Source organism: Mauremys mutica, chromosome 14 (assembly GCF_020497125.1).
Source record: "Mauremys mutica isolate MM-2020 ecotype Southern chromosome 14, ASM2049712v1, whole genome shotgun sequence".
Taxonomy (NCBI): domain Eukaryota; kingdom Metazoa; phylum Chordata; order Testudines; family Geoemydidae; genus Mauremys; species Mauremys mutica.
The window spans coordinates 30049276-30076497 of NC_059085.1; the positions used below are offsets into that span (position 1 = coordinate 30049276).

At 40.6% G+C, this 27222-nt stretch overlaps 2 long non-coding RNA genes across 2 annotated transcripts in view; one reads left to right on the forward strand and one right to left on the reverse strand.

The window, feature by feature from the left end:
- Positions 1-1565: 1565 nt before the first annotated feature.
- LOC123349454 lies at positions 1566-11243 on the reverse strand. Its single transcript, XR_006573542.1, has 3 exons — positions 11211-11243; positions 7058-7148; positions 1566-2040 (listed from the first exon to the last, which is right to left on the reverse strand). It is a non-coding gene; the product is annotated as an uncharacterized LOC123349454 (long non-coding RNA).
- Positions 2993-27222, forward strand: part of LOC123349453 — a 96576-nt gene continuing 72346 nt past the window's right edge. Inside the window, exon 1 of the long non-coding RNA XR_006573541.1 lies at positions 2993-3534. This is a non-coding gene — a long non-coding RNA (uncharacterized LOC123349453). The remainder of the gene's footprint in view (positions 3535-27222) is intronic.

Genomic DNA, 27222 nt, shown 5'->3' on the forward strand with positions numbered 1-27222 from the left:
TTTTATTAATATTTCAGTAATTCTGAGTTTTGGTATAACCTACCAAAATAAAAGGAAAACACAATATATTAAATACAAGCCCTTAATGATAGGTAAGGAGCCAAACATGTTTTTGCATTCAAACAGCTTGATAACAACGATTTAACAGGGTTAAGAGATCACATCCACAGATCAAAGGGGAAAAATTATGAATAGAAAAAAGAGGTATAGAAAATACACAAGTAAGTATGTTACCTTTTCAAAGGCTTGCATTCAGCCCATGATTGGCATTGTCTTAATACCAGCATCATATTCCTAAACATTTAGTTCCAAACAATGCTTTTTTAGTCCTCTGAATAATTCTATAGATACCTCTTGAAGTTAATGGAGCTAATAATGGGAGTAAGGTGAGCATTATTTGACTCTTGGTCTGGGACTTATTGATTTAACTTCCTGTATATGAAGGATCAAGTCTATTGGATTAAATGTTTTGGGGGTATATTTTTAGCTGTGTTAAGGCCTGGCCTTTCATTTTACAGGCAGAAGCAGCATGCCCAAAATTCATGCAAGTATTTTGATATGGACAGAATGGATTGCTGGTGCAAATCTCAGCATTTGCACCTCTTGCTAGCTGCACAAGGATCGAGATTTCCATTTTAACTCTGGACATGCATTTTGCAGGCATAACTTATGCCCAAAAAAGGGAAGCTGCCCTTCTGATCATGTGCCCCTTTGTATCACTCAATAGTCTATATATTTTTTGCAATTACTTTTGTCACAAATGTCTTATATCAACTCCAAAACTTGTGCCATAAATTGCTTAGGTCCATTCCATTACCACTCAGTGAGCTGCCATAGTTGACTTTTTTGTAAACTATCTGGTTGTCTAAAGACACTTGGCAAATCATGCAGCCATGGGGGAAAAAAATCCTCAAGGAGTATTTTTACTCATTCGCAGAAAACAATATAAAACTATGATGTTGTTATTATTTACTTTAATACAATCCTTATAATAAAAACTAGTTGTTTTCTCAGTTGAAACACTCACCACATACCTGTAACTTAAAGGGGAGGGGGCAGAAATAACCTTTTGGAAGCCACTGGTTAAATGGGATAGTTCAGACTTTAGGAATCAGATTCCCAGTGTGCTTAAATGCATTAACAATTTGGAGTTTCATTTTATAGCTAATTTTACCATTCATAGAACAGGAATGAACTTCTTTTGTAGAAATGTAATTTGAAGCCACAGGCTTATAATTAAACATATATAACCACTTTAATGGTCAGTAAATGACTATATTAATGTTCAAATAGGCAATTGCAACCAATAACAAATGAAATGCAAGTACTAGCTTCACCTCAGGCTGCTGACAACCAAATTAGTTAACTGCTGGTGGTAACCAATTTGTTGAGTATTAGAGCACAGTAAATGTAGAAGAAAGAGACATATTAAAGTTTAACTTATACTTAAGAATATCAAGTATTGTTTCTGGGCAGCTTACTAAAAGTGAGATTAAGCAGGAGATGTAGGATAGGAGCCTGATTCTGAGAAGTGCTATCCATTATAGCCACAATTTTATGCTTGCGTTTTTTGTGCACATATATGCTTTCATCCACCTCATCTCATTTCATATATTTATATGACCCCCTATTGTGATAGGATCTGAGTGCTTCCTTGCTACTTAAAAGTAGACATATCAATTACAATTTCTCTCTTGCTTTCTTCTTTCCCAGTCTTCAGGAGAAATAGCTCAATTCATACATCAGCTTTCTTTCATCCATTTGTTTATGTTTATGTCTGTGAGTGTGTGGATGTTTTGTATAAGGATGTGTATGACTAAATTATTGAGGGAAAGCTAAATCAAGTGATTAAATTTGCATTTAGTCAGACAGTGTTGAGGTATGCAGAGGGTTTTTGTTCTGTTTTAATTGCTTACAGGAGTGAATTCCATAGGCTAGCACCAAGTCAGGAGTAAATTCTGTCTTCAGCACTCATGAGATTCTTCATATTAATTGACGGTTCTATTACTCTGTGGAACATATCTGGTGTGGTTCTCTTATCTGAAAAACATAGAAAGTATTGATTATATTAATATGCTATACTTGTAAGAAAATCAGCAGACTTACAGGCTAACTTTTATTTAGTCAGCTAAGTGTATAGCCATTTGGCCTTCCTCAGGAAAATTATAGTAGTATATATGCAGTCCAACCCTTCAACAGCAGAATATGTGTCTGTGACAGACAGTTGGCAGCTAGCTGGTGAGCCAGCACTCTGATCACTTAGACACCAGTCATTTCCCCTGGAGAAGGCTGATTGGGGATATGCAGATAATTAGCTGATCAGGCTGGGAGGGATGATGAATCAATTTAGCCATCAGATGAGAGTACAAAAGAAGACATAGGAAGGAGGTGAGGAGGTGAGTCTCTGGGCAAGCTGAGGCCAGTATGCATTGAGATCTCAAAAAAGGGAGACCTTTGTTCCTCCCTGGCTATATGGGAAAGGGCTAAAGCGCAAGAAGCTCTGTAAATACTTCATTACATGAGATTGTATTAGTGTTGGTGATGGCAACTCTGGGGGAATTTATTTATGTTCCTACTTACTGGACAGATTCTGAAAGGTTTCTGGGGCATTAGAGAATGGGGATGGAACATGCTGTGTTACAGAACCAAATATATATACACCATGTCCTTGAATTTGGGCACATTTTGTGATTCAATACATTGAGGGGCTCTTTCGTGAATTCCTGTTTGCTTTGATGACTTACTCAAACAGTTCACAAATGGATTTTCAACAGCAACAAAGATTATGGGCATAATGTCAACCTCACCCATACATAGGTGATGTATCATTCTCAGTCCCCTCCATGTCAGACAATCTTCACAGCAAGGTATTCCCTGTCTTCCTGGCAGTTGGGGACAGACCAGATCTTTGCTCTGGGACCAGGCTTAGTGCTGCTGTCTCCCCAACCCCCAAGGAACTCTCTAGAATTCTCTGCCTCCAACAGCACACACAGCAGACTGCAGGTCTCCCTTTGTAGCAGAACTTTTACAGGATTTTAAAAAGATTTGTGACTAAATCTCTGTTTCTTCATTGGTTTCCAGGTTTCTCTCAAAACTGCTAAATTCTGAAAAAAATTCTGTGGCTTTTCTGAGGAGAGTTTGACTCAGAATGACAGACGAATGACAGCAGGAACACAGCTCCTAGCTGGTGTGTGGGCAAGGTGCACACTGAGTGAGTGGACAGGCCACAATGAACCCAGCTCCCAGCCATGAATGGGTGAAGCCCATGCTGAAAGAGTGGAGCAGGCTGCAGTGAATCCAGACTCCCACCTGGCAAGTGGGGAGAGGTCCTTGCTGAGAGGGTGGAAAAGACGGTAGTGAATCCAGCTCTCAGCGAGCATGTGTCTGAGGTCCATGCCGAGAGAGTGGAGAAAGCGGCAATGAACCTAGCTCTCAGCCGGCGTGTGGATGAGGTCCACCCCAAGGTGGTTCAGCATGCCTCAAGGAAGCTGTCTTCACTGAGACCAGGCCAGAATCAGTGGCACAGAACTGCGGGTAAGTAGCAACCTGAAGGAAGAAATTTCTGCTTCTAGCCAGCAAGTGTATAAGGTGTCCATGCTGGGGTGGTTCAGGTTACAAAGCATCCCCCAGTCCCATAACCCTTTTTACCTGAAATGCCTCAGCTGCCATGAAATGTGTCAGCAGCTATGACCTTTCTGATACCAGTCAGACTGGCTCACTCCTCATTCTGTGCACTCAGGCCCCACTCAGCTCAAACCCAGCAGCAAGGAGCATGGGGTGAAGTGATTCAGATCCCTTTCCTTGGGAAAGGATTTCTCTCATCTTCCTTCCCTAATGGTCCCACAGGAAATCATGAAGTGGCTTCTGTTTTCCTTAGGGAGACATGCAAGATACATGTCTGCAGACTGTCCTTTTAGTGTCCCTGGTAATGTACTTGCTCCCTCACAAGACCCCTCCCAACTTCTCTTGGAGATTTGGACCATGGAGGATATTGCTAACAGTTAACTCTTACGGGGCAGCACGAAGTCTTAAGTCTTTTCGTGAGAGTCTCCTCTTTAAATTAACTAAAAAGAAGGGAAAATTTCTAAAGCTTTGAGCAAGATACCTCTGACTCTCAAAATAAGTTTCCCAGAATTAGGCACGAATGAGAGTTTAACTTCACAGGTCTTTGTTTTTAGAAAATGAAACACCAAAAAGGAAGACACCCCCGCCCCAAAGGAAAACAAAATAAAACAACTCCCCCACCTTCTTTCCCCCTACTTCTGCTGGAAATGGTTTGAGTTGAATAACACTTTTAAACTTTTAATTTTCTACTGGCCTATACTAGTAGCAATTTAAAAAACTCCCCCAGTGCTGGAACAACTGGTTGGTGTGTTGGGGATCAAGGGAGTGGAGTGAAAGCTGCCTATTGCTCCTAGGGCTGATATGCCGTATGCATTTTTATTGTAACTAGTGTAACTATGGAATGTAGCAATATAATTCTTCTTTAGATTTCACTGAAGCAGTTTCAGGAGTGTGTGTCTTCAAATTTTAGTGTTCTATAAACCTAAACTTTAACAGATTCCTTTGCCATAACTCATTAATCCTTAGACACATCAACTGATTTCAGCACTTTTCTCAGTGTCTACAGTTACAAACAGAGAGCAGAAAGGGTTCTGATTTCAAATGGTGGACTCAGATAATAAGGCATTTCTTTAGTAACTAATTCAGTGCTTAAAAACATTTGCATTTCATGTAGCAAGAATCTTGTTCATGGCGTGTTTTGTTTCTGTGAGAGGTTAAAAGTACAGCCATGTTTATCCAAAGATCTTTTGGGTCTCATGAAACTTTCTAAACAAGGTCTGGGTGATTGGGAAGCTCTTTGAAGGCGTTTGAAGAGGTCACTAGCTGCATTCCCAGCTCTGGAGAAACTGTCAGAAGGCTTTAAAGGGTCATTTTGTATCTGCCAAAACACTGGGAGATATATCCATGTTTCCTTAACCTGACTTTGGCAAACAGATTTTGCTAATCTATAAAGTGTTGCATTTATGCCATTAACATAATGCAGTATTATTAATAATCCCTTACATTAAAGACCTACATGCCAGTTTGGAGATATGGAACTTTGTTAATCATAATAAAATAGGGGAGGAAAGAGGGATGCAGAGGAGGAGTTGAACTATCTGATGGCACATTTTCTGATGTCCCATATGCACGTCTTGTCTTGCTTACTATCCCTGCAGTTAATATTGCAGCGACCAAAGCTTTAAGCTCATAAATGTGGTTGGAGCAGGAGGAATCTCACTTTCACGAGGACCATGTGTCATCCCATCTTAATCCAAAAAAATTAAAACTGGGCAAACAAAATTCCTAGTAAAAATAGCTGCTATTCCTTTAATAGAAAAGGAACAGGAAGACATCGCTGCTGACCTGTCTCCTTGGAAACTGTGAACACATCAGTTTACTCCCTCTGCCAAGGCAATTGGTAGCTGTGGCCTGGGAGTATACAGGCAAGGCCTTCCACAATGAAAGAAAAACAAGTGTTTGCAGCCACAGACTGGCCACCTGATCACAGTTTAAGTAATCAAATACTGCTGTCAGATCTACCAGTGTTACAGTTGGATTCTCACTCTTGTAGAACATTTTGGCCTGATATATTTATGTCCCTCTGCCCTGGTGGGGATAGATCTAAGAATATTTTTGAAGTTTCATTTTTATAGTTTTTCCTTTTATTTAGTCTATTTTCAGAAATACCTCAGTTCCTATGGGAATCAATATACATAATCATGACAAAGTATTATTCTTTGTAAAGTACACTTCAAAGCAGAAAGTTCAAGGCAAATATTATGTTAAAAGGCAGAAAGACTTGGCTACTTTAGTAACGAGGACAGTATGTGGTTTTAGCAAATTAAGGTGGAAATTAAACTTAAATTGACCTTTTTTTGGCAGCCATTATAGTATAAAGTAACACGAAAATACAATTTACCCTGGAGCTTATGTTGGCTACAGATGAAGAGAGTACATTGGGTCTTAATAATCTCAGTGTATTTTTGCCATTGGACATTGTAAATACAGATGTTGACTCTTCAGTATCAGATAAAGTAGAGTGGAAAGATCAAAATAGTTCTTGGATTAGATGTGTGGAAGCAATGTGATGGGCACTGGATACTACATGACTAGAGTACGACATGAGCAACAGAGCATAACTCTGACAATCAGGAGGATGGATCACCAAGTAGTCGGCAATCTCAATTCCTATATCAATTCTGTAGCAGAGGTGGGGGACCATCTGATAATGTGGATAATGATTTTGTCAAGTCAAGTAAACATGCTGGCTGGGGCTGAATGAGATATCAAGGCTTTGTTAATAATATTCTAGTGATAAGCCATAAATCAAAGTGAAATCATCAATCCATCTGTAGAGGGAGACCCACAATAGTTTAGTAGTAACCTTCTAGTTGTAACACATGTTAATATGAAAAATAAGGAACCTGCCAAGTTAAAGCAGGTTGCCATGGATCAACAAGCTGTTTAAATTTGGGAAGGCTGAATAGTAAAGCCAATTGACAGATTTGTTTGTGACATAAATGATATCCAATCAGTGGTTTAGAAAAATTGGCGATCCCGTGTCAATGATAGCAGGTCAGCATGATAGAAAATATATGTTACTAGCAACAAACCAGTGTAATCATAACAGTTGAGAGAAGGAGATGAGGAAGTGATTGCTGGGGAGAACCAAAGCTGGGGTTAGGCAAGGCTGACATTACAATGGGAAAGGAGTAAACACAAGAGTCAAGAATGGAGGAGCGTGAAGCCCGGCGAAAATCAACAACCATATCAATGGAACACAGGGATCAGAGGGCTGATCACAGACAAGAAGTCATCAGTGCTGATAGACTGGAAGTCACAGAAAGGCCAAGTGAAAAGGTGGAAAGGGCGAGAGCTCAAAAGGAAAACTTAAGCTACCCAAACTATTCTGGAAACTCATCTGTTAAGTCTTGGACTATGGACCATTTCACACTCTATAAGATAGTGGTGAACATTTCCCCACCATGGGGCTGATTCTTCAAACCCTTACCTGTTTTTTCTCATGGAAGTAGCCCCATTGGCTTTACTGGAGTTTGTGCCACTCTGACAATGAGGAAGTGTGATCAAAGGACTCCACAAACCTAATTAAAACAAAACAGGAAGGAACATAGGCGTTGGGAGTTCTGTTCACTGAAAAGTAATTGTTTGCTCCAAAGGGGTTTGTTCCAAATGGTGTAGTGTAGGCAATCTTCTAAAAATAAAAATATGTTGGTGAGGGCAGCAAATAAATACATCCTACAAATAGACTTTTCTTTTAAATTTCTTTTGTTTTTCCTTCCATTTGTTTTTATTATGGAGAACAGATTTCTGTTGCCTGTGAGGTTACTGCATTGAGGAAATTACTAACTAGGCACTATAATTACATTAGGAGAATGCCAAAAAAGACTGTTTCACATTATTTAGACAATTTGATTACTCTTACTCATGATTTGAGAATGTGATAATCTAAGTGTTTCTTTAACTTTAGCGCTCAACCATCCTCCACAGTCATTTATACAAATAAATGAAATGTCAAGTTGAAAAGTCCCAGTTATAGAATTCCTGAAACTCTGTGTTGGTGCCCTTTGTTAGAGATACCGTGTAAACCTCCTTGTCAGCTAATGTATACTATTGCAACTGTGAGTAAACTATAAGGTATCTGTATTGTCTCTAAATTTAAACCAGGATCCTTATATACAACAAAAGAATTCACAGGAAAAGTTGACTTCATCAAACCATGTACAAAACCACCTGCAGCTCTAGTTTATTCTTTAAAAAACCCCAAATCCAAATGAATTTAAATAATAAAATCTCTACTCAGGAGAAAGAGTTCTACAACCTTTCTCTTCCTAAGGAAAATGATCTTAAATCATGGCTGTGAAATAAACAGTTGCATGTCAAAATGTTATAATGAAACATGCAACTAAGAAATTGGGAAAAGGCTGTTCTGCGGTTAAAATATATGAATGAAAAACAAGAAAATGCTTGTGAGCAAAAGAGGCAGTTGTGATGATTTATGGGTGAGGAGGTTACGTGAATCTTTGTGAAACAGTACAATAATCACAATAGAGTAATTCAATGTGCTTTCACAACTATGGAGAATGTTTATGTACCATATACAAGAAGAAGAGGAATTTTATTATTTATTTTTCATTATAACAAGATTCCATATTTGTTGTAAATATGTTCGTGTCAGTACATGAATGTACTTGGTTTCCTGAAGTCAGAGTTTTACACTTCCTTACTTCCATAGTGGAATAAAGCCCTGTCCAAAGGCTAAAAGAATCAGTTTGATTTTTGTTTTTCATTCATGAGTATGGGTCTTGAACTCCTTTTGAACATTTAAAATTGAGAAACAATTGTCAAAAGAGACCCTAAGAAAATGGTTTTGAAATAATTGTAACATTTCATTTTGAAAATTTTGATATGACATTGGGTCATGGAGCCCAAGCTCTGTGGTTCCCAGAGCTTCTAGGCTCTCAGCTCTGGGATAGGGCGCCTGGATGCCCTGGAGTCCCTGGCCCCAAGGCAGTTCACATGACAGGGCTTCCCCAAAGCCATGGACACTGTAAACCTTGGAGTCCCCCAAGTCTGAGGCAGTGTGCATGGCGGGGCTACCTTGGATCTGCACACACTGGAAGCTTGGGCTCCTCAGCAGCTTGTCAGACAAGCTGGTAGGAAATGAGGCAGGTCTCCTGCTTGCGTTTCACGAGAAGTTCATTGAAACTGATAGTTTTCTGTGAAACACTGCAGCTTTTATGAACTGGGATTTTTCTATGAAAAACTTTACTCATTAAGTTCCCGAGCAGCTCTACAGCAGACTTATCAAAGGAAAAAGCAGAGAAGGAGAACCTCAGAGACGTTGGTGAAGTTTGTTCTGATGGAACAAAGAGGATATATGTCAGACTGGGGGCGTCAACAAGGGAGTTGGAGGAGGTTAAGTCAAGGCAGTGGTAATGAGTGCCTTCAAGGTTTTGGGATGAAAGGTAGAAAGGAGAGATGACAGTAGTTTGATAGGCAGTTTGGACTGAGAGAGGCTTTTTCATGATGGGGACATAAACTCATGCTTGCAGACACAGAGAAACAAATCAGTTAAAGATGGAGAGTAAGAGAGGGAGCAAGGGAGAACAGAAGGTGGGAGGGGGATAGGTCAAAGTGAATAGATATCAAGGAGTCAGAACTATAATAAATAGAATAGGGTTCAAGGCAGATGGAAATTGAGAGATCAATAATAATCTAATGACTAATTTCTCCAATCCAATGTAAATATATCCTGCAGAGACCTGTGTATGAGACTTTTCCTTCCAAATTGCCTCTTAGGACAGAGTGTCTGAAACTGAATGGGATTTATCTAACAGTGGTTCAGATACTGTGTGAGATATTAAATGAGTTACCATGTCAGTACTGAGTCTTCCTTTCCAAATTAACAAAGAGCACGTATATTTTTCACCCTACTAATTGAATGTTTAATTTGTTTGTCTAAGGCTACTGATAGGTCAATAAGAGGGTTAGTGGTAGATATTACTTGTTTCCTCCAGGGCCCTGAACCATCTCTTGGTTTCATATTTCCTCAGACTTGACTCATTGCAAAATTATTTTATAGACTGACAGATGAAAGTGTATCTTTCATTATTAGGACAAAAGGGCAAACAAAAGGTTAGGAAACTGATGGGTATATACAAACTTTTCCCTTAGGGTTCAGAAAAAGAGAAATCAATGCATTATAGTCTTCATAGTATAATTAGTGGCTTTAATGTGGGTGGGAAAATTACTGTACATATTTGCTTTAAGCAGATACAAATGAAATGCATTGCTCTAGAATACAGTATTTGCTCTTTATAACATTCTGAGGCCTTGAGCACTTGAACAATGGGAAATGGGTTACGGTTTAGGACAGTTGAAAAACGGTAGTTAAGACATAGCTCTAGGACATTTTGCTTGTGAGCTGGTTGCTAATTACTGTTAGTCTTGTTTACTTGAAGTGTAAATTCTTAAGTAGAAGTGGTTGGGAATTTTTTGACAAAAAAATTTTTCCTTGGAAAATGCTGGAAGCAAAATATTTCACAGACATTTATCAGTTTTGACAAAAATTTTGTCGAGAGTATTTCTCGGGTCCAGAATGGAATTCCTGGTGAAAGAGAAAGACACAACATTCCCAGAATAGCCAATAGCTTGGCTCAATCTTTCTTGTTGCCGTTGTTCAACTTTGTATAAATAATTATATTTGCATTGGGTCAGAGACAGAGACTTACTCTATAGCCCAATGGTTAGGGCATCATCTAGGATGTGTGAGACCCAGTTTCAAGTCCTTCCTCTAAATCAGGCATCCCAGTTTGTGCCCTAACTATCAGGCTACTAGTTATTCTGGGGCCGGAATCTCTCTCCTATTTTTTTGTTGAAGCCTTGGTTTAATTCTGATGAGGAACAAAAACAGATTTTGAAACCATTAAATTTTTCACAATATAGAATTCTTTTTTTTTAGCCAGCCCTAGTATTGAGGATTGTGATTATGGGTAAACATTTCAAAAGGTATTTAGGTGCCTAAAGATGCAGATAGGTGCCTAATGGGATTTTTGTAAGTGCATAGGTGTATAACTCCCATTGAAATCAGTGGGCATTAGGCTTCTAGGCTCTTCTGAATATCCACTAGATACCTAAATGCCTTTAAAAATCTGGCCCGGGGCTCTTAGAAATCTATATCCCATTGATTTTGAGACACATTTGAAAATGTTACTTTATGTCTTTTATATGATTGTATCTAATGAAATGGAGGCACAAGGATTTTTGATTGAGAGAGACAACAGAAGAAAACAAATCAGAGAAAACAGTGAAATATACTATGCTGTATAAAATGCCAACATTTTATTTCTGATCACAATTATTGAGTTTGTGAATAAATCTAACTCCAGACAAGTTCCTTGAAGTTTTGGATAGATTAATTGGACAATCATTTATGGACTCATAGATACTAAACTACAAGGGACCTCCATAGTGCTGATTTCTGCCCGATTGCTGTGAAAAGTGTTTGTAACGAAGCTCCAAAGAATGAGAAATCAATGTGTTTTGGATTTCTTTACAAAATCAAAATGTCTAGCCAGGTTTTTTAATCCCCCGGCCTTGCTCCCATCCCCCAGCCTTGCATCCCATCTTGAGTATTCCCTTACCAAGTTATACCACCCTCAGCTGACTTTAGCATCCTTCACTTCTCATCCAAAGACCCTAAATTGTTTCTGGGGGAGTTCCTTCAGCCTTTACTCCTAGCTCTCAAGTTTTTCCATTCTTGGATCCTCTGGGGTGGCTGGCAGACATGGATTAAAAATAGATTTACTTCCCCATTCCAAAAATGGCTTTGTGGAGTCAAGGCACCTGCTTGCCTGCCTCAGCCCAGCAGCAGTATGCCAGGAAGTGTATTCTTGCTGCTGTTCCCTATACTGACTCTGGAGCTTCAGATGGCCCAAATTTCCCTGCTGTCTGTCTATGCCTATTACCAGTAATGATAATATGAGTTCCACGCAGTAACATCAGGCTGTCTGGGTCATCTGGGCCCCAAGTTTCAGTGCAAGCAGAATCAGCAGTGAGAATAGGACTGTTTCCTAGCTACCGTGCAAGGGGTCCTGGTAAATTTTTCAGGCCTAAAGCCCATAGAGTCTGCTGAAATTTCTCACTTCTGCTGCTGCAAGAGGAGCAGCTGTGACAGGCTGCTGGCTCTCTGAGGACAAGCCCATCAGCATTCCTCATCCTGTGTCAGCCCAGGCATTATAAAGGCGGTAGTTCTCAAGAGGGGATGGGGGAGAGCCCCACCAGCAATGTAACAGTTGCTTATTACTCCTTTTGTTGGGCATAACCTCTGTGTTTGAGCCGCAGGACACACTTCTTTGCTGGACAGACAGCCATATCTGCTGAATAATCTCTGTTAAGAGTTCCAGGTGAAGAGCTTCACAGCGGAATCCATTTATAGTACAAAACAACAAGAGGTGTCACTGCTTTTACAAATCCCAGAATCCATGCTATATACCTACTGCACCTTATCTGTTAACTATTACTGACATAGAGCATTCCTGTAACAACCTTCAAGCCTGCTAACTGCCATTCTGTGAGCTGCTTGCAGAACACTCTGCTTCCTCCTTGGCCAGCTTCTGCTGCTGATCAGAATCCTCTGACTGAGCCCACAGCTTTATCTCCACCTCTTTCTTCAGCTAGGAGATGAAGCTGATGGCAGCTAGCTTCAACTCAAGGAGCTTTTCAGTATCCTTCAGGCCACCTCCGCTTCCTGTTGCCACTGCCTCTTGGCATCTCCAGCAGGGCATGCAGCTGTGCCACCTTCTCTGTAAGCTGTTTGAGATTGCTGGTCTCAGTCTCCATCTCCTCCATCCATCCCAGGCTGCTCTTCAGAAGTCCTGCTTGCCTGCTCACCTTCTGACTGGGGTGCCCTACCTCTAGAAACAACGCTTCCCAGGTCTCTCTTTCTTGTGAGGAAAGGAAGCTTATTTCTATCACACTTCCCAAGGGGGTCTTGCTCTCAGCGAATAGTTCCTATCAGTCCCTCTGGGAACTCCATCTTACATGTCTTATTTCTGGGACGATGTAATAACAGGAGTCCAGGGACTGGGGCCTAACCTTAAAAGGCCAGTGTGCCCTTTTACAGGAGTAGGAGAGCACTAGGGAGTAAAGGGGAAGGATTGTAGCCACACTAGTTTGCTTTACTTGGGAATGTCTCTGCAAGAGTAGACAACCCATCCGAAGAAAAAAACATCAAGGAAAGGGGTTTGCAGGACATTAGACAGCTCCTGAAGGTAAGGAGAAAGGAGGTGGCTCCTAATTACTTACCTGGCTTGTTTTGGTGGTTAAAAATCCTTCTTTGTGCAATGACTAATAGAGAATTCTTTTGTTTCCTCTGTTACTTCCACTGTGGTTACACTTTCTGGAAGTGAAATGTGCCAGAACACACAGGGCAGTACTCTGAAAAAAGGTTCTTTTAAAAGGGTAATCTAGCAAAATGTGAAGGCCAGATATGTTTTACAGGGTTTGATTTATAGGAAATGTAGCATTACTTATGGGGCAGATCCTTGAAAAGGTTCAGTGGCATTTAAATAAACTAATAGATGAAGGGTCAGTCCTCTAACCCCAAAGCAAATGAAAGGCACAATGACAAATGAAAGTTTTGTGCACTACAGTGAGAATAAAGTGAAGATATTTCATAAGAACAGAAGGAAAACCCCAGACATTTCATCACTTAAACAGTGAATCTTTGCATGTTCCTTGCTGTAGGAGAATGGATTTATGACTTAAATTATTTCATCTCAGGAAGAACAATGGTAATCGAGACCTCTTCATATGTTTTATAGTCTGAATACTAATGTAATTAAATGCTTACAATTGAGAATAGATAAAAATTTGATCTGACAGTAATAACTCCGTAAATACAAATTGCAGTGCACATAGCCAGTGTATGAATTTGCTATTAATTTATGCGACTGTTGATAATGCACTGAATAGCAGCATGCTAATTATTATGAAAACAAATTGTGTTTATATTAGCATATCTGAGGTGATTATTGATCGCAAATAACATTATTTGAAGACCAGTAGAGAGCATAATGAATGAATAATATTTATTCCTGGAGCTGTCCAATACGTTTCAAAATGGAAAGTGATACTGGCAAATTTTGGTTTTTATTGATTAAATGGAGAAACAAACAAACAAAAAAGGTCTCCTCAGTTTTGATCAGATGGGTTTTTCTTGTTCTGGTCATAAACAAATAGCCTCTTTTATCAACTAAAAACAAATGTGTTACAAAGGTGTGGGATGGAAAATGAAAGGGAAAATCCTTTTTTGTTCCGAAATGATTTCATTAGCTGCATTCACATTCTTTAGAAAGGAAGAAAAGAGAGGAAGGGAGATTAGTGGATATTCAGGGAACTCCCCTTTAAAAACTACACATTTGCTAAGAAGTGATGATAAATTAAGCACTTAATATACATCTTCTTTGTTGTTCATTATTCCCATTCAAGACACACAAAGTAGTGGGTGTTGCACACTGTTTAAGATTTTATTTTGCTCTTGTTAACTTCTGAGATTCTGTTTCAGTGGTAAATATAGTGAGTGAAGCTGCAATTTACTTTTTATTCTTAAAAAAGAGTAAAATAAAGTGTTATTTTGGAAAGGTCTATAGTTGGCACCTGAACAATATGGGTGGGGTAAACAAGCTGTCAGTGTTGTTTGGCTTATTAAACTGGGAGATGGGCCTGGTATCTTTTGTTCTCTTTTCCTTTTGGTTTAAGTTTCAAGACCTGTTGCTTCACTTTCCCCTCTGTATTTTCAATAAGCAAGACACAGTGGTTTTGTACTGCTGAAGCGCTTAGCTTGGAAGTGAAAAAGCACTTTTTTTGCTCTTGGATTCTTAATGATTATTTTAATTGAAAACTGTCAAGAACTGTACTGAGACTTCAGTGTTTTATCTCTTTCGGTATGGCTGAAGAGATGGGATAAAAGCAACCTGCTATGCAACACAATAAAATATAGAAAATCATAGAGGGAAAAAGACTAAAGCAGTATGCAATAATCAAAGGAGCATGGAAATGCAGTACCACACATAAATATTTCTGAGAAATTTGTTAAACAAACTCCAACCTTTGTATAATTAGATGACAACATTTATTTTAAACTATGAAGTAGAATATGACAGCACTATAATTTATCTTAAATAATTTGTTCACACCCAGCAAGTCAAGATGCAGTCTTTAAAGTTCAATCTTGTTTTGGCTTATTTTATATTTTTGCATCTAAATTAGGAAAGTAAAATCTGAAATGAAGCTTGCTACAAGTCAGATTTGGCATTTCCGTGTGAGATTAAAGAGGTTACTTGATTTTGTGAGATAATTACTCATCTTTTGCTACCTGATTTACATGAATGTAATATGTTAGCAGCTCGTACTATATTTTTCCTTGAGTGGAGGGGATGACTAGTACACGTAGCAGTTCTTCCCTCACTCCTAACGTAACCCATTCCTGTCCATCATAAGTAGTACAAAGTGCAGAATTCCCCCTGTGTAGGGGGAAACTCCGCTCTGATAAAGCTAGCAGAATCCGTGTAGCTGAATCCTACACCAGCTGCTCTCCTCACCTGTGGCATAAGCCAGAGGAGGGGGCATGTTGGGGACAAGAGGGGATTTGGTGCAGCTGAACTCCACTATGACTGATTCCCCACTGGTGTAAGCTCCATTATAGAGCTTATACCAGTGGCAGAAGTTGAAGTAGGCCACCTGCTTCTTTAACTTCCACAAGGGCTGAGTAGCTGGGGATGAGGGAGCTGCTGTCTACCATGTTGTCTCCATCCAGTACTTAAATTTAGTGGAGAACTGAAGCCAATGTAATTGATTGGAGAAAGGTGCTATTGAACATGAACAGTGGTACCAAAATCTGACCCTGGATTCTCAGATCAAGTTTACCATTAATTGTTTCTATTGTTGTTTATTTGTACTGCAGATGTGTCCATATGCCCCAGTCAGGAATGAGACTTATTGTGTTGGGCATGATACATACTTATAAAAAAGACACAGGGACAAATTTTCATGAGAATATCATTATATTTGTGTTTTTTGCTTCTTATAAATTTAAGTGTTTGCATGGTTTGATACTTGTAGTTTCTTCAATTCAAGAACACAAAGTGATATTCAGTTAGTAGATGAACCTATGTAAACCAAAATATGAGATGCCCTTAATGGAAACATACCACATAATTTAATAGAGAATTATATTCTTATGATATAAGTTTGACGGATAATTAAAAATAAAAAAGTAAGGAAGGATCTCACTCTCTACAACACACATAAGATTTTAGAATATTTTTTCTATAACATTACAGGTTTCTATTGTTGCTAAATTCTATAGGATATTGTATAGGATATAGCAAAAATAGATGTGTGTTTTACAGCACAACTCATCACAAAATTACCATAGATTGAATTATTTTTTCAATAATATTTTATTGTAGGATTTTGAAAATGTAATGGTGCTAAAATGAAACAAAAATAAAAAATAGTGTTACTATTTATTCAGATCCAGAATCTCTTGTCTGCTTAGCTGCATACTGCACAGGGCTAGAGATAAGGAGACGCCTATATTATATTTCATACTTTTGATTATTCATACAAGTTGCAAGGCCCTGGTTCTTGACTGTACAAGTTCTTCTAGGCTAAATACCCATGCATACAATTTGAAAGATTTTGTTTTCATGTTTCTGCAATTCACTTTCCATGAACATTCATGCTAGTGAAATTCAGTCTATCAGACATTCATAGATAGATTCACCTTTTGTAGTTGCTATGTGAGCAAAGCAAATTCCTATAAAAATGAGTGAATATAGTAATTTTTGGTACTATTCATCCAGCTCTAATTGCGCCATATGACTATAGATTTCATGATATTGTGGACACTTCTGGTTTGTTTTCTATTGTTTCTATATTTTAAACGAAAATACTCCTTGGCAGCACAAAAAAAGTATACATTTTCAATGATCCATTTGCCATCTAGAATAGTTTATTTAGTTTCAGAGTCTTAGACTCCCTTTTTTGTAAGCCAGTTTTTCCCTGTATAAGCTGCAATGAGCTTTTTCCTTCTCCCTATGCTTTCATTCTTGCCACAGGGTCTTTTAAAAATCCTGCATCCATCACTGATGTGTCATCAGGAATTTGAGATTTCATTGAAATGGAAGATAATCAGCTTTATGTTTTTTGTTTATGTTTTGTGTGCATGTTTTATCCTTACTGGATAGAGCTGTTCTGAACCAGTGCCATCTCCCAGGAAATCATTTTGATTCTCTATGGTGGCATACCTTGTGTAGACTTCCTGACAAAATACAACATTACTGTTCCATACTTCAGCTCTCTGGAGCTGGAATGCATACTCTCAGAGCTAGAGCTGTTCTATATTCATGAGGCTTTGAACCATTCATTAACCATGAATCTGTTGCCTTTTCAAGTCTCTTACTAAGAAATGTTGAAATTCAGCCAGAGGGCAGGTGTTGTGTCATCCTCCTCAGATAACAGAGAAAATCTCCGATCTCCGAATTTGATGATCAATAAAGATCAGTACATATTAAGTCCATTCAAATACCTGACATTCATGGTGGTTTTGCTGAACATAGCTTTCCCACTGAAGTAGTAATAAAGAATTTCTCAGCTGCAACTAGTAAATTTCAGTATGCCAAGAAGGGCTCCATAAATCTCATAACTTGTACAGTGACATGTCCTCCTATTTTTTTAACAGAACCTTTATTGAAGGGGCAGCAAAATTTCAATGACTATGAGATATTACCTTAGGATATTCTACTTCACAATAGGGCTAATGATAGGTTAATCTTCAATCTCCCTTACTCCATGCTCATATTAAACTCCAGACAGACCCTGTAAAGGCAGACTGGGGGATACCTCATTTCAAAAGGCATTTTCAGCATCAATGATGGTGATTGATTCAGCTATTCATTAATCATTTAGAGATCCTACCAATGTACAGAACTTTCAAATAGGATTCCCAATGTTACTAAACTAATCTATACACATCCTTTCAGAAAGCATACCCCAATCACAGCATATTTGAGCAAACATCTACTTTAGATATTATCCTCTTTCATTGTGAAACAGTTATAGTCTCAACTGATTTGTACAGAGAATTCCACATGTGTTAATTTAATGTGAAACAAGCATATAATGTAATGTTACATCCAGAAACAACCAAAACCAAGCAAAATACTATGTTTAAAAGAACATGAAGTTTGCAAAGTCAAACACACAAAAACTAGGAAATGCCAGAATTCAGGTTTCCTGCAGATTAATATACATAATATATAATTAGACTGTAATGCATATGCACAAGGGTCTAAATTAAGTGCAACCTTAATTCTGCCATTTCCTAACTTTGGGTTGCTTGACTTTGCAACCTTTACTTTCTTTTAAAGAGATTTTTTTTAAATGTAATTTCCTAAGTTTTTTTTAAAAAGCAAACTGAAAAAAATCAAGAAAACTCATCCTGTGAGAACCTATTGAAAGCCATATTAGTTATCAGCAGTGTTACAACCTTTAGATCCACCACACAGACCTCTGCCACTTAAGCTGATGGAGTAACTAGTAGTAGCAGGCTGTTAGCCTATATGCGGGCCAACCACTAGAGGAGGATGTGACAAACATTTTGCCAGTGGGTTTCACAGATATTTTCTGACAGCAGAAGAATATCAATACTCGGGATTCTTTGGTTCAGTTCCAGGTTCTGGAGAGGAGTTCGCTATAGTGTTTACAAAGGCTGGAACTGACCCAAAGAATCCACCTTGCCTTCCACCTCCTTAGCTCCCAGTCTCTCCCCCTTCTCCTCCTCCCTGGCTCCAGTCTGTCTCTTCTCACTCTCCCCAGGTCTTTACCCCTCTGCATTCCAGTTAGGCTGCATCTTTCTCCTCTATGGTGCCTGAGCACAAGTAGTGGGGACACTGAGCGCACAAGAGAGGGACCATCTACCTGCTCTCATTTCTGATTCCTGGTGGCTTCCAGTTGCTGGGAGGATTAGTTGCAGAGAAAGCCCTGCAGACCCAGGATTGAGTTTGCTCAGTTGCTTTGGGAGTGGCACATGTGTAGTCGGAGCTACATGGGAGTGGCACAAGTGTAGTCGGAGCTCGGAGGGAGTGGACAGGGCCGGCTCCAGGCCCCAGCACGCCAAGCGCGTGCTTGGGGCGGCATGCTGCGGGGGGCGCTCTGCCGGTCACCGGGAGGGCGGCAGGTGGCTCCGGTGGACCTCCCGCAGGCGTGCCAGCGGATGCTCCACCGGAGCCACGGGACCAGTGGACCCTCTGCAGGCACATCTGCGGGAGGTCCACCAGAGCCGCGGGACTGGCGACCGCCAGAGCGCCCCCCAAGGCGTGCCACCGTGCTTGGGGCGGCGAAATTGCTAGAGCCGTCCCTGGGAGTGGAGCATGATCAGTGCAAGCAGAATCTTCTGACAATGTAGCTACTAAACTATAACATGCCTCCACTGAGCATGTGAATCATGCAGTTTTCAGAGGCTCCTAACTTGGCTAAATTTGGGTGGATTTTCACAAGGGTGGAAAAAGGCACATCCCTGACACAAAGGTCATCCACAGCCAAATTTCCAGTCCCTGTTCCAAAGAATGGAGGTGAAGGAACAGAGAGACTGCAGCCGGGCACAGCAGGGGTTAAAGAATACTTGTGGGTTCAGCTAGTCCTGCCCCATTATACGTGCAGCCAATGCCAGGCCTGGAGGGGGGAGAAAAGAAGGGAGCCAGAAGGCACAGTGCCAATGCAGCCACTGGAGACAGGTAAATCTTCTCCTGCCAACGGCAACCTACAGATAAGTCCCAAGTGTGCGGCAATTGGACTTGCGGGACCATGATCCAAACTAAAAGGAATTGCATAGGGAGCAGGCCAGGAAAACAGGCCCTGAACCACCCCCCCCCAGGGCTGGGAGAAAGATCCATCTCCCCAGTTTAGGGGCTGAGCATAGGGTGACCAGTCAACAAATGTGAAAAATCGGGATAGGGGGTGGGGTAATAGGATCCTATATAAGAAAAAGACCCCAAAATCAGGACAGTCCCAATAAAATTGGGACATCTGATCACCCTGGCTGAGCGACACAGGACCCTGGGCCAGGACCTGAGGGAGAAGGAAAGGTCAAGTCCCCCTACAGCCCCCCTAACTAACGATCTAGCCACTAGTCCCGTCCTCCCCGCCCCCAGCCACTGAAGGCCCTATCACAATTATTTAAGAAGGATACAACAACGTATTTTCCCCTCCTCTTCTTTTAAATGGACAAAACATTTTTGCTGAAACTTTTACATTCTGTCGGTTATTGTATTTTTCCTTAAATTTAGAGAAGAGAGTCTCCAATTTCAAATAGATCAGCCTAAGATTAGTGACTATTGCTACTGCTTTACAAATATGTAGTGGTTGTTCATCCCAACTGATGATCCTGGAAGCCTCACAAGTGTGGAACTTCGTTTGAGATAGACAGGTTGAGCCTATAAACCGATGATGAACCCCAGCTAAAATGCAATGAGTTCTGGATTAAATGTGGCAGCTGTTCAACAGCAACATTATGCAACAGTTTAGGACAGGAAGTGGTAAAATATACTGTGTACAACTTAAAATTTATATGTGGCAGAGGAAGTGGGAGATGGGTAACTAGGCAAAATGATCTAGTTGGGATAGGGCCAAGATGCCATACTTAATGCTCAGTGTTACAGCAGATCTGTAGGATATTTACCACAAGGGATTTGGACCTCTGATTTATGTAAAATCTTAAAAATAATAATAATAAAAAAAATGGGCAAGGCACAATGCTCCTAAGGACCAGGCTGGTTGATTGTGGCATATATTTGACTAATAATAAATATTCTGGAGTAAATTGCTGCAATCTGCTAAGAGAGATTCTCTGAGCACAGAAGGAGGCTATATTCATTGGATATATTCGTTGTGAATTATTTGCTTAGTTCTACTATATATGCAATTTCCTTGTGTGAATCAATATAGGTACAGAGCAAGTTTTATAATATTTATCAAGTTGTTCCTGTATTTTCTGGTTTATAGATATTTTTTTCCATTACAAATATAAAAATGGGAAAAATATCTGGTGAATCTGTAGTGTTTTAAAACTGATTATATATTGCCAGTCGAGGCAGCAATTAGGAGATCTTACAAAAAAGCCTTGTCTCAGCATTAGAAGTGTTGTATTTAAGCTCCCCAAGAAATTGAGTCCATAATTAGTACTCTTTTCAAACCATGCATCTCTCTGTCAGAGAAAAATGTGGCTCTTCATCATACCTGTAATCATATTCTGCGTGAAAGTGGAATCATATTCTGAAGTGGAAACATGACAGGCCAAACAGTTATTCAAAAATATTTAGAAATTGAGTATAATTGTGGGGAGTCCAAGTAAATAAGGCACTTTCTTCACAGATATGATTCCTCCTGCTGTGTAATTATCTCTTTCACTAGTACTGTACCATATACTGAAATAAACCTAGATATTTAATAATTTAAAGATGCTCCCTGCATAAGAGGTGGTAACTGTGTGTGTACTGGCAGAATCAACTCTAGTGCCAAAGTCTGATTTTTTTCTCACTGCTTTCAGTGTTTGGTTTGTCTAGACTAGATAAAAGGTGCTTTTAATGATACTTAGCTATACTGATATATGTTTTAAATGTTGACTGAGTCTTAACTATGTCAGACAGGGATTTGAAAAAAACACACCCCATGTAACATAGGTATGCTGACAAAAAACCCAGTGTAGATGAAGCTATGCCAACAGAAGAGGGCTTCTGTTGGCATAGCTAACACTGTTTGGGGAACTGATGTTACTGTGCTGGCAGATCACCTCCTTCTGTTGGCTTCTAAACTAAGGGGATATGCTGGCATAGGGCCAGTAGTTTAGATGTAGCCTAAATCCAAGTTACAGGAGAACCTGAGAGTTATGAAGATCTTGGGAATGGAGGTTGTTCATAACTCTGAAATATTTGTAACTCTGAACAAAACATTATGATGGTTCTTTAAAAAAATTATAACTGAACATTGACTTAATTCAGCTTTGAAACTTTACTATGCAGAAGAAAAATGTTGCTTCTAACCATCTTAATTTAAATGAAACAAGCAGAGAATCAGATTCCTTGTCTTGTCAAATCTTTTTTTAAACTTTCCCTTTATTTTTTTAGTAGTTTATGTTTGACAGAGTACTGTGCTGTATTAGGTTTTTTGAGGGTTTTTTTTTTTTTGGTCTCCAATGCTGCTTGATTGTGTACTGCCAGTCCCAAATGAGGTGTGGGGTTGACCAGTCAGTTTGTAACTCTGGTATTCCGTAACTGAGGTTCCACTGTAGTTAACAGGATGTGTAACTTCCCTTAGTGCCTAGTTACACAGTTTAATGCTATAATAAACCTGATAGCTTGTGTTGTAGCCTAGGAACTCACCTATGTTCCAACATTGACAGCTAACATGATTGTAGAGGCATTAAACGGTGTCAACACTAGATATTAAATAGTATTCTCATCATGTTAGCTCACTCAGTTTAAAACAGCACCTATTTCCTATTCTGTTCCTATTCTATGGGTATGTCTACACTACCCGCCGGATCAGCGGGTAGTGATTGATCTATCGGGGATTGATTTATCGTGTCTCGTCTAGATGCAATAAATCGATCCCCGAACGTGCTCCCTGTTGACTCCGGAACTCCACTGCTTTGAGAGGCGGAAGCGGAGTCGATGGGGGAGCGACGGCTGTCAATCCTGCGCCATGAGGACGCGAAGTAAGTCAATCTAAGTCGATCTAAGATATGTCGACTTCAGCTACGCTATTCTCATAGCTGAAGTTATGTATCTTAGATTGATTCCTCTCCCCCCCGACGCCCCGAGTGTAGACCAGGCCTATGGCTTGTCTACACAAGGAATGGGGAAGCTATTGCAAAACAAGCTAGGGTGTGAATTTAAAGCTCAATAACTATTCTGCACTAGCTCCCAATGTGGACGCTCTTATTCCACACTGAGTTTCCTTTTTTGAGATTTATTTTAGTGGATTAAGCTAAACTACACAAAACCACTCTTAGTGTGGAATAAGTGTGTCTATACCAGGAGCTATTGTGCAATATCTATTCCGGGTTATTTCCTCTTGGCAAACCCCTTATGCACTCAGTTACATCTGTGCAAATTGAGTTTAAAAATGCTGCAAAAATCAGTCTTTTCCACTCGCACTCTTGTCAGCATTAGAAATCCAGTTTTCATCAATGTAAATTACCACACAAGGTGCAAAGCAGTGTGAAATCAGGCCCAAAATGGTTATAGCAAACTCTGAGACTGGAGGCCAAGATGTTGATCAGCCCCAGTTATTATCAAGTTAATGGAAAGCACATTCAAATTTTTCTTATATGGAAATTAGGAATAAATATTCTAATTTCAAAGAAAAGAGAAGCAAAAAGTACAAAAGAATGGCCAGTCAAACAGACCGACAGTAAGTTGCTGAAAAACTAGTTTAAAAACATTTTTTGGTCTTCCTTTGCTTCTTCATGATTTTCCTCCTTTCTTCTGTCTTTGCACCTCTCTCCCCCACCCCGTTCATACACTGCTCTCCTCAGAGAGTGGCAATATAGACCAGTGGTGCCCACCATTGATATAGATTGTCCGTCTATGCTGGGAGGAGGACAGGATGTGGTTTAATTAGGTCACAATTTAGTAACCACTCTCTGGGAGTACCTGGCAGATAGAAGTGTACAGTGCAGGTAATTCTATGATCATTTCAATATATACCTGGAAGGCTTCTGTCAGCCCTCCCTCTTTCCCATCCTGGTCCCCAGGCTACTCAGTGCTGGGACCTTACCATTCCCCATGGCTGAATGACAGTTGAGGTGGACTATAAAGGAGGGAGGCATTTTGGGTCCCTGCTGTGCCACTCATAGGAGCCCTAGCACCCACTCCCACCCCAGTTTCCAGCTCATTTGATAAATGCTTCCTTTAAATACTTTACCGGTCCATTTATCTGATCACTGTCTCTCTTCCTTATGGAGTATCTACACTGGACATGCACCACAAGGAGACACCAGCAATTAGCTTGTCTGCCTCCTGCCCCTCTCCATACCCGGCGGGTACCCAGATATCTTCTAATGCCCCTTTTAGTATCAGCCAAAAACGTGTCAGCCCCCAAGTCTGTCAGGTGGACTCCATCCTCCCTGAATAGTTCTGGTGCCCCATATGCTATGGCTGGATGTGAAATTGCCAACCCCCTTATAATGCCCATGAATTTGGACACCTCCCTATTCGCATATGTCCTAGCCTTGTCGAGCCAAAGGGGCTTCACAACTACCTCCCACACCTTCAGCATGTCTGATCATACAATTTTTACTCCTGGAAGAAGTTCCAAGATCTGCCACACATCCCTCTTAGCTCTAACAGTTAAGGCTAGCCCTTTATACGTTCCCAAATCACTTTCCTCAGGGTGAACCACAGTTATATCTGGTGTTCACTCACAGGCCCCACAGAAGGGGCATCAGTTGGTCCCATAACATGCCCATCTTCCCATGCCAGCTCAGGAATGTTTCACTGCTGAGGCCCAGCTGTGAACCTCCAGCCAACCTGGAAGCCTGCTTATGCATTCAGTAAACAATACTGTGCACACAGATCCATACCACTGACTGCCTGGCCCATCTGATGGCGTCTGGAATGAAAACACAACAGAAAATGAATCCTGGTTTCTCACCTGGGATCTCACATATGTTCAGTGTGCTTCAGAATGTCAATGCCCAATTGTCTGAATTGCCCTAGACCCTACCGAGCTGAGGGTCCCAACCTCCTCATTCCTCATCTCAACACTGTAACAAACTGGTATGTTGCGAGGGGACCTCTGTCACTTTGAATAAAGAAGGGCCCATCCCTCCGTGGTCTTATCACCATGTATGCTCCCACAGCCTCCACAGGGCAGATCCCAAGTCCACCACCCACCTGTAGAATAACGGATTCACCCTGGCCCCTTTGAGCCTTCCTTGACCTCAAGTTTAATGTAACTTCCTACCCCTCCCAGTGTATATCAGTGAGTTCCAAGGCCCTTCCAGAAGAGTCCCTACATGACCCAGGTACTAGATCGCTGATCCTAAATGCTCCAAAAAATGCTACCAGAAATCCCACCCTGAACCAGCCACCTCCAGTCCATAATGACATATGAAGTCCAGGAGCAGCACCAGAACCCTGAGCATGATAGGATGATGTGTATCCTCCCTGGGGCCAGTGCTTTGCCACCACCCTGCTAGAATCCTTCAAGCTAAACCTTAAAAACTAAAAAAATGCTGCAAGGATCTAGATAACCATTCAGCCTACTGGCAAACGTAAGGGCTGATACTCGACTGGCGATAGTTGACACCAATCGTCTGGTTGCTAAAGACACCATTTACTGCAGCACATATTCCTCTCTAGTGAGCCATATTAGTGACAGACCTTCCATATCCTGAAATTGCACAAAATCATTAAAACTTCTCTCATAGCTCTGCAATATTCATGGAGCCAGTGACCTCTGTGCTACACTGACAACAATCATACACCAAGGTTCCATAGTGCTACTGACATCCATTCAGGTTCCTTGCTGGCTTCTGGTGCCAGCTCCCAAAATCTGTCCATCTGAAAATGGGACAATGCATCTGCTATGCCATTATCAACCCTGGGCGCATGCCTGGCAGAGAAACAGGTGTTTCAAACTTAAACATTGTAGTGCAAATGCCCTTACCAACCTCATAACTCTGTGTGATCTGGAGGCCTGGTGGTTGATCAGACTAAAGAAAATACAACTTGTGGCATTTTCTCTTTTTTACATGGATTATTTTCACACTGGGGATCATGGAAAAATGAGTAGTCACAAGTCAGTGGGTCTTAAGCACATGGCTGGTAAACCCAGGGTTGTGAGTTCAATCCTTGAGGGGGTCATTTAGGGACCTGGGGCAAAAATCTGTCTGGGGATTGATCCTGCTAAGAGCAGGGGGTTGGACTAGATGACCTCCCGAGGTTCCTTCCAACCCTGATATTCTATGATTTAAGTGTTTTGCTCAATCTGGGCCCTAGTTACTATGAAAAAATGAATCTTTTACAAAGTATTGCTCACAAACGAGTCAATCACCAATTATTCTTTACTTTCTTCTAGATGTAATAGATAATGGATTTCTCTTGTATCACAAGTATAATTGCTCATAGAGCCTAGAGTTGGAAAAGTCATATTAGATAATCTAATCCATCCCCAGGACAATTTGAAAACTGTTATATATTATACATTAGTAGGCTTTCTCTTGTCACAGATGAAGGGTCTTCCTCCATTTTCCTGGTGAGACTGTTCCACAATTTAACACAGCCATGTTGGTAAATTAAATACATACGGTAACTCCTCACTTAAAGTCGTGCCGGTTAACGTTGTTACGTTGCTGATCAATTAGGGGACATGCTCGTTTAAAATTGTGCAATGCTCCCTTATAACTAGAGTGACCAGATGTCCTGATTTTATAGGGACAGTCCAGATTTTTTGGGTCTTTTTCTTATATAGGCTCCTATTACTCCCCACCCCATCCTGATTTTTCACATTTCCTGTCTGGTCACCCTACTTATAATGTTGTTTGGCAGCCTCCTGCTTTGTTCACTGCTTGCAGGAAGAGCAGCCCATTGGAGTGAGCTGGTGGGGGCTTGGAACCAGGGTGGACTGGCAGCTCCACATCAGCTCCCCGCTCCCCTAAGTTCCCTGTGCGGCAGCCGCCCAGCAGGCTATCAATTGCGGGCAGTTCAGGTGTCCCTCACCCTACGACCCTGTGCTGCTCCTGCCCTCTGCCTTGGAGCTGCTCCTGGGAGCCTCCTGCTTGCTGTGCAAGAAGGGGGGAAAGAGGGGTGCTAATGTCAGGGTGTCCTCCTCCCCCCTGCTCCTTTACCCCATTGGGCCATCTCCAGAGGGTGGGAGGTGGACACAACAGGGCTCAGGATGGAGGGAGCTTGCTGGCAGCAGCTGCTGTCTCAACTTGCTGATCTACTTAAAAAGACAGTATACTTAGAGTGCGGTCAGCGTACTTAAAGGAGCAATGCATGTCTTTCTCTCTTTCATACTCCGTGTGTGTCTCTGTCTCTCTCTGCCATGCTGTCTCCCCTCCCTCCATTTGTGCTGCCTTGTAGAGTGTGAGGCTACATTAACAACGATGTGTTACCCCTCGAGGGCTCAGCCTAGTGCTAGTTCATCCTTTAGCGGTAAGGCATTCCCTGGGAAATATCCCACCCTCTGACTTCACCACCTCAACCAAGCTTCACAGTTATCACTGTTGTGTACAGTATTACACTGTTTAAAACTTATACTGTGTATATATGCGTGTATATATAAAAATATAGGCTTTTATCTGGCAAAAAAAATTTCCCTGGAACCTAACTCCCCCATTTACATGAATTCTTATGGGGAAATTGGATTCGCTTAACATCATTTTGCTTAAAGTAGCATTTTTCAGGAACATAACTACAATGTTAAGAGAGGGTTACATATTTATTCAGCCTAAATTCCATTTCTTCGTTTCAGTGCATTACTCTTAGTTATAAAATTATTTACTATATTACATAATTTCTCCCCCTCCTTAAAGTTTACAACCTGCAGATACTTGCAGACTCTTATCATATTTCCCCGTAGCCA